At 46.3% G+C, this 13,731-nt stretch overlaps 1 non-coding gene across 1 annotated transcript; it reads left to right on the top strand.

Moving 5' to 3' along the window:
* The first annotated feature begins 10,813 nt into the window (after window positions 1-10,813).
* Window positions 10,814-10,896, top strand: Trnal-uaa (transfer RNA leucine (anticodon UAA)). The gene has a single exon. It is a non-coding gene; the product is annotated as a tRNA-Leu (tRNA).
* The last annotated feature ends 2,835 nt before the right edge of the window (window positions 10,897-13,731 follow it).

A 13,731-nucleotide genomic window follows, 5' to 3' on the forward strand; every position in this document is an offset into this window, starting at 1 on the left:
CTGACTGCTTCATGGATACCAAGCCGGAACATGAATTTTGGTGGAGTCTGAAAAACTGAGGTCTTAGCATGAATGACCTGGGGAACAGGTGATCTGAAAAGGCTGAGCAACATGGAGGTCAAGGGTGGATAATGTCAACCCAGAAGTCACGGGCTATTGACTAGTAATCTCAGTGTTGGGTGTGGGATACCTCACGAGGAGCTGCTGTCTAGAAAGACCCCAGAGGCCCCCAACAATACAAGCTATTGCTGTCCTCCTTGGTTGCCCACCAGAACTGTACAGTACGAAAAGATTGTTGAACTTGGTTGCAGAACACAGAGACTCCACACTGAGGTTGAGCTACTGTCTAAGTTTCGATGCGCCAAAATTCCTAAGCAGGCAACGGGGAGAGAAAAATCAACAGTGGTCTTTCCCATCTTTGCGCCTTATTCAGTACCATGCCGCTTGCCAGGCGGGATGTCTCCAGTGCTGCAATAGTGACACAACTGTTTCAGGGTCATCCAACTGGTTTCTGACTGACTCTGAGGTCCATCGCACAAGAGGGAGTTCCTGCCTAAAACTATGAATTTGGTCAAAGGCTCATGATGGAGAAGTCATGGTCACTTAGGATTGAAATTGTTCCTTTTGTTTTATTGAATTGACATGTGAATCTACTTCCTACATACTTGCATTTATAACCACGGGCTAGTGCTGGCCTCGTCAGCCTCGATCAAAGACGCTTTTATTTGCAGTGAATAGTAGTCAGTGCAGACTCAGGGCTGGCCAAGGTTCTGAGAACTAGTGACTGATTGTTGGGTGCTCAAGTCTTAAATGGGACATCCATACCGTCCCCTGCAAGGTTCAGGGAATGTCACAGAAGAAGGGAGGGGAATACTTAAGAACCAGACGGTGGGGGTTGGGGTGGGTTATGAAATGCCAGGGCACTCATGAACTCGAAGGTGCCAGCCGAGCTTGCCTGCCGAGAGCCTGCTGAGGTTTGAGCTCTTAAAAATCCAGTCACTGATGGGGGAGGGGCTCAAAGGGCTCAGTCCTGTCCAGGAGTCAGTTAAGAAGCAGTTAAGTTTTCTGGAGAGGAAGTCACTGTGTTCAGAGAGGTAGCCACAGGTGAGTTACTGATGCTCCAGTGAGTAGCTCCACGGCCAGCTGTGTGACCAGTTAAACCCAGTGTGTGACAGAAAACAAAACAAAACAAAAGGAAACAAAAAGACCCGAGAGTGGGGTGGAGACTTGTGGTGTAGATGAATAGGATGGGCATATAGATGTGAGGGTGGTGTGTGTGTGTGTGTGTGTGTGTGTGTGTGTGTGTGTGTGTGCGCGCGCGCGAGGTATATAACTTGTCAACGAATACATTAATTTAGGTAGAAGAGACAATGAAAGTGAAAATCCAAGGCCTGGTCACTGACCAGCACACCTGGCAGAGAGCCCAGGAAGGCTGTGCTGTGAGACAGAGCTTGGGAGAGATAGCTTAGTAAAAGCACAACTCAGGCGTCATGCATAGAGAGAATGTGCACAACTGCTTCATCCAGAAGTGATTCTTTTGAAATTCTCTTTTATTCCAGCCATATAAAAAGCTTTTCAGAAAATTTGGTGGGGTGGGGTGGGGAGGGGCTAGAGTACAGATTGGTAATAGTGTCTGCTTCCCATTCCACACAAACACACACATGAACACATGCATGCACACACACATGCACACACGTATTCATACATGCATGCACACACACATATACACACACATGAACACATACACACACTTGCATACATGTGCACACACTAACACATGCACACACACATGCACACATGTGCACATGCATACACACACACACAATGTAAATTTTCTTCATTTACAATTCTCCCTGTCTGTGAATTAAATAGCTGCAAGGCCATGCGCCATCTGCAGGGGTGAACGCGTAAGAAGCGGAGATTTGGGAAGATCCTGACCTGTACTTATTAAGCTGGGAACACAGCTGGATTCTGAGGCACAGACAGATGTTCCATCTTAGTGACAGGTGTCTCTCAAGCAGCCATCAGAAAACCCCCAGAAGTGGGGGACAATACAGGGAATGTCACCCCACAGAGGAAAAGGAGTTATTTAGCCTCCGAGTGACAAACCCAGGAATTCTCCCTGCTCTCTCTTTCACAGAGGAATGTTTGACTAGTTCATTCTTTGCCCTGCCCTGTGGTTTGCCCCTGTGCAGCACAGCCTTAAATGGGCATAGCGACAGGGTCTCATCATAATCTTCATCCACACTTCACAATCTGTTGATGGGGGAAAAAGAAAGCCGGCCAAACAAGAAATGTCACTTTGTGGTAAGGTGTTACGACATGCATTTAGGAGAAGAAATTTAAATCTACCATTAGAGAAGTTATAAAAAAAAAAATCCCCTTTTCTATACCTCATCAAACAGACCCCCTGCATCTACCATTATTAATGTTTGAAGTGATTAAGCAATAAGTTCTCACTTTCAATGGGAAATGACAGTCTCTGCACTCACAGATGCCTCTCTCCATGAGGCTTGGACTGGTAAGCATGGATGCAGAGGGTTCTTCACCTGTAAAGAACCCTCGGGGACAGGAGATAAAACAACTTGGAGATAATTCCTTTAAGACACTCCAGTAGTGTCAGTGAATTAGTGTCTAAAATAAAACTAAATTAAAGCCGGGCAGTGGTGGCACACGCCTGTAATCCCAGCACTTGGGAGGCAGAGGCAGGCAGATTTCTGAGTTCGAGGCCAGCCTGGTTTACAGAGTGAGTTCCAGGACATCCAGGGCTACACAGAGAAATCCTGTCTTGAAAAAAACAAAACAAATAAACAAAAAAATAAAAATAAAAATAAATTAAAAGAATGAGTGTCATTGTCAAGACCTAGAAACCCAACACTTGAGAGACTGAGGCAGGAGGATCACCATGAGTTTAATGCCAACCCTGGATTTAAAGGTGGCAAAAAACACATTTAAAAAAAAAAGGCTGGGAGACACAGCTCAGTGGCAGGAGCTTGGCTCTAACATGGAGTTCAGGGTTCGATTTCTGGTAAAGAAGAGAGGGGGGAGGGAGAGAGAAGGGGAGGGGGAGGAGGAGGGAGAAGGAGAGGGAGAGGGGGAGGGGAGGGGAGGGAGGGGAGGGGAGGGAGGGAAGAGGGAGGGGGATCCCTAGATCCTCCCAGGTTCACCCCAAGAAGATGAGATAAAGCCTAAAAGAGGGAAGCCGAAAGTAAAACAGAAACATTCCCACGTGGGGGGCACATCCATGTATTGTCCTGGTATTGTTTTTACAAATAAATAATCAAACCAATAGAAGTGTAAAGGCCCCCAGTGTTGCAAGCCTCCAATATCAAAGCCCCCATCTCCTCCTCACTGAAGGGTTCTCTGATGGATGAAACAAAGAACAAGGTTGCCTTGCTGTTAATTCCACGTAGCCTGTTGTTCCCTTACTTAACCTCCTTTTTTATTTGGAAGAAAACGTTAAAGACATGCATTGTTCTCAAAGCTTTAAGTCCCAAAGCCGGGAAGTACAAAGTGAATACTGCGGTTTACACCTCACAGGAAACTGTGTGGAGGACCAGAGGTCTGCCTAGTGCCAGAGAGACTGAACCCCTTCAGATTTGCAAAGAAACACAGCACCGGAAATATTCATGCATTCGAAATTATATTAGCAGCTCCTGCTTTCTGTGCCTCAAAGTGAGAAGGGCGTGGGCTTGCCTGACAGGATTGTCATGGACCGAACACACACTCACATATACACACTCCCACTCTCTCTCTTCTCTCTCTCTCTCTCTCTCTCTCTCTCTCTCTCTCTCACACACACACACACACACACACACACACTCACACTCACACTCACACATTTGTCAAGAATTGACAAATCGGACCTCATAAAACTGCAAAGCTTCTGTAAGGCAAAGGACATTGTCAAAAGGACAAAACAGCAACCAATAAATTGGGAAAAAATCTTTACCAGCACTACATCCGACAGAGGGCTTATATCCAAGATATACAAAGAACTCAAGAAGGTAGGCTCCAGAGAGCCAAATATCCACCTTAAAAAATGGGGTACAGAGCTATATTGAATGTCGAATATCGAATATTGAATGGCTGAGAAGCACCTAAAGAAATGTTCAATATCCTTAGTCATCAGGGAAATGCAAATCAATACAACCCTGAGATTCACCTCACACCAGTCAGAATGGCTAAGATCAAAAAGTCAGGAGACAGCAGGTGTTGGCGAGGATGTGGAGAAAGAGGAACACTCCTCCACTGCTGGTGGTGTTGCAAGCTGGTACAACCACTCTGGAAGTCAGTCGGGCGGTTCCTCAGAAAACTGGGCATGACACTTCCGGAGGACCCTGCTATACCACTCCTGGGCATATACCCAGAGGATTCCCCAGCATGTAATAAGGATACATGTTCCACTATGTTCATAGCAGCCCTATTTATAATAACCAGAAGCTGGAAAGAACCCAGATGTCCCTCAACAGAGGAATGGATACAGAAAATGTGGTTTATATACACAATGGAGTACTATTCAGCCATTAGAAACAATGAATTCACGAAATTCTTAGACAAATGGATGGAACTGGAGAACATCATACTAAGTGAGGTAACCCAATCTCAAGGTAACCCAGTCTCAAAAGAACACTCATGGTATGCACTCACTGATAAACGGATATTAGCCTAGAAGCTTGGAATACCCAAGACACAATTCACATATCAAATGATGCCCAAGAAGAAGGAAAGAGTGGTCCCTGGTCCTGGAAAGGCTCAGTGCAGCAGTATAGGGGAATACCAGGACAGGGAAGTGGGAAGGGGTAGATGGGGGGACAGGGGGAGGGAAGAGGGCTTATGGGACTTTTGGGGCGGGGGGGATCCAGGAAAGGGGAAATCATTTGAAATGTATATAAAGAATATATCGAATAAAAAAAACTCACTCACACATACACATACATACACACTCACACATACATACATACACACATACATACTCTCACACACATGCATACATACACACATACATACTCACACATACACTCACACACACATACACACACTCATACACACTCACACACACACAGAGAGACCCTTTTGCAATAAACTATCAGATAAAGGCAACTGAAGGAAAGAGGAAGGGACATTTATTGCCCTCTCCTGCGCCAGTTTTTTGTTTTTGTTTTCATTTTTGTAAAATCCTTGCATCACAGATCATTGACAATAATGGAACAAATTTGCCTCCTTGTAATAAGTTTGCCTCCTTGTGACACGGTAGCCCTGGAAACTGTCTTTGTTCTTTCCTCTTTATAAATGAGTTTGTTCATTGCTTGGCTTTGTTGCTTTCTCATGACGGTTTGTAAGCCCTGTTAGAGAGACTGATGGTGGAGGACCCCACCCGTCCTTAATTTGGATAACAGGAAACCTGCACACAGTCCCAGCACTGTACAGAACACCTGTCATAGTGTCAGCACACAGTCCCAGCACTGTACAGTATGCCTGTCGTGAAGTCAGCACACAGTCTCAACACTGTACAGAACACCTGTCGTGAAGTCAGCACACAGTCCCAGCACTGTACAGAACGCCTGTTGTGGAGTCAGCACACAGTCCCAGCACTGTACAGAACACCTGTCATAGTGTCAGCACACAGTCCCAGCACTGTACAGAACGCCTGTCGTGAAGTCAGCACACAGTCCCAGCACTGTACAGAATGCCTGTTGTGGTGTCAGCACACAGTCCCAGCACTGAACAGTATGCATGTCATGGTATTAGTGCAGGCCCAGCACTGTACAGAACGCCTGTCGTGAAGTCAGCACACAGTCCCAGCACTGTACAGAATGCCTGTTGTGGAGTCAGCACACAGTCCCAGCACTGTACAGAATGCCTGTCATAGTGTCAGCACACAGTCCCAGCACTGTACAGAACGCCTGTTGTGGAGTCAGCACACAGTCCCAGCACTGTACAGAACGCCTGTCGTAGTGTCAGCACACAGTCCCAGCACTGTACAGAATGCCTGTTGTGGAGTCAGCACACAGTCCCAGCACTGTACAGAATGCCTGTTGTGGAGTCAGCACACAGTCCCAGCACTGTACAGAATGCCTGTCGTGAAGTCAGCACACAGTCCCAGCACTGTACAGAATGCCTGTCGTGGAGTCAGCACACAGTCCCAGCACTGTACAGAATGCCTGTCGTGGAGTCAGCACACAGTCCCAGCACTGTACAGAATGCCTGTCGTGGAGTCAGCACACAGTCCCAGCACTGTACAGAATGCCTGTTGTGGTGTCAGCACACAGTCCCAGCACTGAACAGTATGCATGTCATGGTATTAGTGCAGGCCCAGCACTGTACAGAACGCCTGTCGTGAAGTCAGCACACAGTCCCAGCACTGTACAGAATGCCTGTTGTGGAGTCAGCACACAGTCCCAGCACTGTACAGAACGCCTGTCGTGAAGTCAGCACACAGTCCCAGCACTGTACAGAACGCCTGTCGTGAAGTCAGCACACAGTCCCAGCACTGTACAGAATGCCTGTTGTGAAGTCAGCACACAGCCCCAGCACTGTACAGAACGCCTGTCGTGAAGTCAGCACACAGTCCCAGCACTGTACAGTATGCCTGTCATAGTGTCAGCACACAGTCCCAGCACTGTACAGAACACCTGTCATAGTGTCAGCACACAGTCCCAGCACTGTACAGAATGCCTGTTGTGGTGTCAGCACACAGTCCCAGCACTGTACAGAATGCCTGTCATAGTGTCAGCACACAGTCCCAGCACTGTACAGAATGCCTGTTGTGGTATCAGCACACAGTCCCAGCACTGTACAGAATGCCTGTCATAGTGTCAGCACACAGCCCCAGCACTGTACAGTATGCCTGTCATGGTATCAGTGCACAGGCCCAGCACTGTACAGAATTCCTGTCATGGTGTCAGCACAAGAAAGTGACTGGCACCCCGAGCCATGTGCATTTTCTTCTGCTTGCAAACTGCTCTCATTTTCATCTTTGAAAAAAAATAAGTTGCTTTGAGGACTGGACTGTAACTGACTTGTTAGATTCTCCTGCTAGCTAACATACACAAGCCCCAAGTTGGTCCCCAACATAAAACTGGACATGGTAATACAGGCCTACAAACCCAGCACTTACGAGGTAGATCAGAAGTTCAGGACTATCTTTGGCTACATTAGCAAATTTAAGATCAGCTTGGGTTACATGAGGCCTTTTCTCAAAACAACAGCAAGAAAAACTAACAAGCAAGTAAAAACAAACCCACACCAGGAACTGGAAAGATGGCTCAGCGGTTAAATACACTTGCTACTCTTACAGAGGACCCGAGTTTAGTTCCCAGCCCCTACATGGGGTGGCTTACAATTATTTCAGGGGATCCAAATGTCCCCTATGATGTCACTACCACTTAATGTGTACATACCCGCATGCAGACACACATGCCTATGCATAATTTAAAATAATAGAAATTAACCGATAACGAAATCCCACACATCCAAGGCAGAGGAGCTCACAGTCCTCTTGGCTCAGTGGACACAGCAGGAAGATGTCCTCGGGCTCCACATATCCCCACTCTTAGGTGTAGTTCCTGGACAAAATCAGAAAAGTATCTCTGTGCAGTGGCTGGGGGCTGAGACAGAAACTCACGACTGAGTTTGCGAGTTTAAAGGACGGAGAATAAATGACTAAGAGGTGCTCAGCCACAAATGACACAGCTGCGTTAGACCTCCAGTCCCCAAGACTCAGGAACTATCAAGGAAGAGGGGCAAAGAGCATGTCCAAACAGCTTCTTAACCTGGCCATCATTACAGTGTTATGAAATCTAGTTAATATTGCCATTTGTACCCAGGCTATACCTTTGGCTATAGTAAGTGCCATTATGAAAGGCTTTCTGTGTTTCCTTCAAACACTACAGGGAATATTTTTTTAATGCCTTGAGATTGTTAGCCTCACTCGAACACCCTTTCCCTGTGCTTGGGGAATTTCTCACACTTGAGGACACCATCCCAAAACAAACACTAGAACTGGACTCCCTTGCAGCTAGTTACTAGGGATAAGACTTTTGTTCTCACAGAAGATGTAGATAACCGGAAGCAGCAACTTCCTCGAGAGCCAGGTTTCCAGTGAAGATGGAAGACATATCTCCCATGATGGATTCTGGCCTTTAGCTCTCTCCATGTCTGAGTGGTGCTGTCCCCTGGGTTGCTGTATTTTTAAGTTGCCTGTCTCCACATAATACTCTCAGTGCTTCATCACAATGCTCTGAGACGGTCAGCCTCAGAACTGCTTCACTTCAGCACACAAACTTAAACATTGACGAACAATGGTGTTTTTTTTTTTATCATGTCCACAGATACTGAAAATCAAGAATTTAAAAAAAAATGCACAGGGGTTTGAGAGATGGCTCAGAGGTAAAAAAAAAAAAAAGCACTGGCTGCTCTTCTGGAGGTCCCGAGTTCAGTTCCCAGCAACCACTTCTGGTGCCTTTTTCTGGCATACAGGCAGAACACTATACATAATAAATAAATACATCTGTTTTTAAAAATGTATAGTGATAGCCAGGCAGTGGCACACGCCTTTAATCCCAGCACTTAGGAGGCAGAGGCAGGTGGATTTCTGAGTTCTGCAGCTAGCCTGGTCTACAGAGTGAGTTTCAGGGCAGCCAGGGCTACACAGAGAAACCCTGTCTCGAAAAACAAACAAACAAACAAACAAACAAATAAATAAAAATTATAGTGAGGTTGGGTGGATTTTGTTTCTATGGTCTCTGGGCACTTAAAGGATTCAGTGGCGGAGGGTAAGGGGTTGTCACTTGAGGATCTGGGACTGGAATCTGAAGACTTAAACCCAGTCTTTAGCAGTTGGCTAAATACCTGCAGCAGTTCCATGGGCTCCTCATGTCACAGAAGAACATCATATGGGACGCGAGTGACTGTTATGATACTCCTTATCAAAATATGACATGCTCCATTGATGTTTGACTGACATCTCTTCCCAAGTCATCCAGGATTCCTGGCAACTCTGATATAAACTAGCCCCTGTTCCAGGCCCATCCCTGAACTGTGGCCAGAAAAATGAAATGCAATCTAGAGCATCGGAAAGACTATGTCTGACAGGAGTCCTAGCAGGCAAAGCTGGGTTGGTAGTAAAGCTCTGCAGCACTGGGCAACACGGGGCAGCGGTGCATGCAGGTGCATTCAAAAGGACAGGAACGCCTACTTTGCAGTTATTAAGAAAATTAACTGAGCCCCGAGAGAAGCGGTGCAGACTCTAATCCTTTAATCCTGACTTTTGGGAGGCAGAGACAGGCAGCTCTCGCTCTCTTCTGTGAGTTTGAGGACAGCCTGGTCTATAGAGTGAGTTCCAGGACATCTAGAGGGCTACGTAATGACACCTTATCTCAAAAAATATCCTAAAAGAAAAAGAAAAGAAAATCAGGCTAGATAAAAATGTGTGTGGGTAGCTTAGAGTAATGCTTGGGGCAGAGAGTGTGTGTTCTCATTTTCCTTTGACCACACGCAGCTCAAGGCTGCTGATCACTGGTAAGGTGACACGGTGATGAGCCACCTTTGCTGTCTCCAGACTCCAGCAAAGTGTGGGCACAGAGGACCTAGGCTCTCTGGGGCACTTTCTGAGAGCTTACACTTGATGCCCTAAAGTGGACGAACGTGCTCAGGCAAAGATCACTAGAGTTCCCACCACTGGGTGGTAGACAGGAGCTGCCCGGGTTGCCACAGCAGAGGCCCTTCTTGAGCAGTGGGGGCAGACTTAACCAGGACTCCAGAGAACCAACAGCTAGGTGTTCCCCTGGGGCCGCAGGAGCTGTGAGGAGTGGCAGAGCAGTTGGATCCTTACAGTGAAACCGAGAAAATGTTGGAGGGAGCCACCAGGAGGTCTGACACAGGGAGGCACGTGAGTGAAATCTCCTACTGATCTAGGTTCACTGTCAAAGACTGAAACCACCGGACCTGTATAAACCCAACATTGGGGTGGGGGTGGGGTGGGGTGGGGTGGGGTGGGGTGGAGAGGGGACAAGGTGGGACAGCCATCCAGGGCAAGGCTCAACCACCAACTCCCTGCCTGCAACTGCAAAAACACCTAGCCTGGACCCTGTGGTAGAGCCAAAGTTTTGAGTGACAGCCGAATAAATAGCCGAGCAAATAAACCGCCGTCCCCTAAATTGCTTTTGTTGTTGTTGAGGGTGTTTTGTCACAACAACAAGGGCGAAAGTAAAACATGAAACAAGTTATACTCTCTAGGGGAGCGGGAGGGGTGGCGGAAACGCGGGAGATCTTGACCGTGAGTTTGAAACACTGCAGAGGGGACAGTGTCTACTACCAGGGAGGGAGAGGGGGGATTGGGTCACACTGCCCTGCCCACACCGCTTTCTCCGGAACCTGCTTCCGGCATGTCTAACCACACAGGCGAGGAAGGAAAGCAGCGCACAGGAACCGGGCCCCGGGAACCCGTTCGATTTAGAAGAAACACACTGAAGGCTGCCCCGCGGACCCGTACCCACGCCGCTCCGGAGCCCAGAAGTTAGCGGTGGGGTTTGTTTGTCGCGCCCGCGCACCTACAGTGTGCAAAGAGAGCCGGCGCTCGCCCGCCCGCCCAGAGCGCTGGCCCGGCGCGCCGCTCCTGCACTTCCGCCGCCGCCGCCGGGAGCTCGGGGCGACCGAGAGCGGCAGCGGCGGCGCGAAATCCCGGCGGCAGCCACCGGGTCTCGGTAGCCGAGCCGGGAAAGCCGGGAGCGCCGTGCGAATAACCGAGAAAAAAAGTGAGGACGGCAGTGTAAGCTTTGTAGGGAGAGCAAACGCAACTACCTGCGCCTGCACCAGGATGGCCGAGTGGTTAAGGCGTTGGACTTAAGATCCAATGGACATATGTCTGCGTGGGTTCGAACCCCACTCCTGGTAGATGCTGTTTTGGTTCTTTTCTTTATGATCTGTCAATTTTTTTCTTTTTTTAGGTCCAGATCTCTTGAAAATTTAAAAGTCTTATTTCAGTTAGAAGAAATGTTGTTTAACCCTTACTAGGGCGCTGCTACAAGCCTGATATTCTGCAGTGAGGCGACCGTATCTGCAGGAACCGACCTGGGCCAGGCAGGAAAAAGCTCAGCGGAGAGGTCTGGTATTGACCAACTTTTTGCAAAAGTACTTTTGTACAGAAGGAAAAACAAGTCCGCTTCTGCCTTTCTTTTCCTCTGTACCCGCCCTCCGCTCCCCACTCCTTCTTCTTCCTTTTCTTTTCTCTTCTTTTCTTTTCTCTTCTCTCCTTTCTTTTCCTTTCCTTTTTCTTTTTCCCCCTCCAAAGTTTAACTTGTTCACGTGCAGTCTTTCAAAAATGTACCATTTGACCGTGAAGACCCAGAATTTGAAATATTTTCGATTTTTTCCTTCTCTTATGTTCTTCAAAAGCGTTTTTAATCAAAGCAGTCTAGGATCTTAAACAGATTGTGTAGGTGTGGCTCAAAGAAACTCCCCAGCCTTTTGAATAAGTTGAGCGTGAGACACTGATTAAATAAACCCGTCACTACAATCATAAAGCCTAGGAGATATTGATTATTACTATTGATCATTTATTTTTATGTGTTCCTCATTCGGTTATCTGGAGTCATGGAAAAGTATTTTTCGAAAAGCTCAGAACTCTGGGAAATAGTATCAGCATATTTAAACAGTGACACCTACTGGTAAACTTGAGGTAAATGTATTTGTTTGAATACACCTGGTATTTTTTTTTTTTTTAATAACTGTCATAAGGAGATGTCAATCATAGACAGGAAGTTGACATTTTCCCCTCCTTTAAATCTTTATTTTTTTTTAAAAAAAATCTCCCATTAAGCAGACTAACTCATCACTGAAATAATTTTCATGAGCATTGTTTTAACTGTATGATGAAACCCTTCTCTGTCTTCAATGATCTTTGTTTCAGTTAAGCATTTTCCTTTCAAATGCTGAAGAAGGCTATGAAGTTAGAGGTTTGTGTGTGTGTGTGTGTGTGTGTGTGCGTGTGTGTGCATGTATGTATTAGTCATCAATGTTAAAACAGACATCAAGGTCAGTTAGAAGACTCCTACCCAAGAAGCTTTCTCAACCCTCCTCAGTAGTAAGTTAGGGCCTGGGGGCTTTGATTAGCTTTTTTTTTTTTTTTTGCTTTTCCCTTTTATTCATTTATTTTAGTGTATACGTGTGATTGCCTGAACGTCTGTAAGGACACTACATGGGTGCCTGCTGCCCGGCCAGGAGGAAGCCGTGGCTGAGCTGGAACGGGAGATACAGTTTATAAACAGCCATGTGGGCTCTAGGAACCAAACCCGGGTCCTCCATAAGAGCAGCGAGTGCTCTTAGCTGCCGAACCTTCCCTTCCGCTCCATCCCCCCGGCTGTGGGTTATTTTTAGGTACAGTTTCAATTAGTCAATAAATACATCGAATGTATCCATTGTACTGGAGGCATGTGCTAATTATTCAAAGGAAGTACATTTTAATACCTCGGGTTCTTAAAGTTTTATTAGTATATTCATAGCACAAAACGATGTATTTCATAAGGACATTTTTAAACCTGTGTATCCTTTATGCATTCCTGTTACTCTGTATTGTCCGACCCGCCCTTGCCCGATTCCTTTTCTCTTCCCATATTCTGCCCCATCTATGTTCAGGTTTTATAGCTATCCGTCTCCAAAGTAGATGCCACAGGAGAGAGACTCTGTGATGTGTCTTTATGGACTGTCCTATTTCAGTTAACACAATCTCCAGTTTCACCTTTCTTCTGAAAATGGCATAATTTTGTTCTGAGATATGGCAGAACAAAACCCCATTGTGCAAGAATACTGAGTTTTCTCCATTCACTCATCCACTGTTCAGTGTCTGGACCGACCCCTTTCCTTAGCAGCCCGGAAATACAGCAGTGCATGTCTGCATGTGTATCTTTGTGGTTGCCGACTTAGATTTCTTTGGTAAATACGCAGGAGTAGTATACTATATGGTAGTTCTATTTTTAGGTGTGTGTGTGTGTATGTGTTTGTGTGTGTGTGTGTGTGTGTGTGTGTGTGTGTGTGTGTTTGAGACAGGGTCTCTCTATGAAGCCCTGGATATTCTGGAATTCACGATATAGACCATGCTACCCTTGAACTCAGAGATCTGCCTGCCTCTACCTCCCAAGTGCTAAGATTAAAGGCTTGGGTTACTATGCCCAGTTTTTTGGGGATGTGAGATTTTTTTTTTTAATTTTTTTTATTGGTTTCGTTTTGTTGATTTAGGGTTTTGTTTTATTCTGTTTTTATTTGGTTGGTTGGCTGGTTTGCTTTGCTTTGTTTTTGTGTGTGTGTTTTCTTAATGGTAGTCTTTCCGACTAGAATAAAGTGGAATCTCAAGATAGTTTAATTGTAGGGATGCCACCAAAGGGGCAGGGAGGATACATCTACTCATAACTGTACAATTAGGCACAAGCTTATTGTGAATCTGGCCTAAGTTTAATTTCCAGGACCATAAATGTCAGCGTTTCTAGACCTTCTGTCAAAGCACCTGGGAGGGAGTCATGGTTGTTTAACCATTTAAAAGAATGATACAAATGAATACCTTTAATTATGTGCATGTGCTTTTAATTAAACCCTTGGGAGGCAAAGGCAGGTGAGTTTCTGTGAGTGTGAGACCAGCCTGGTCTACACAACACATTTTAGGCCAGCTAGGGCTAGGTAATGAGGCTCCGATGAAAGAAAGGAAGGAAGGGCAGACGTAGTTAAAACTGAATACTA

Source organism: Apodemus sylvaticus, chromosome 23 (genome assembly GCF_947179515.1).
Source record: "Apodemus sylvaticus chromosome 23, mApoSyl1.1, whole genome shotgun sequence".
Classification (NCBI taxonomy): Eukaryota; Metazoa; Chordata; class Mammalia; order Rodentia; family Muridae; genus Apodemus; species Apodemus sylvaticus.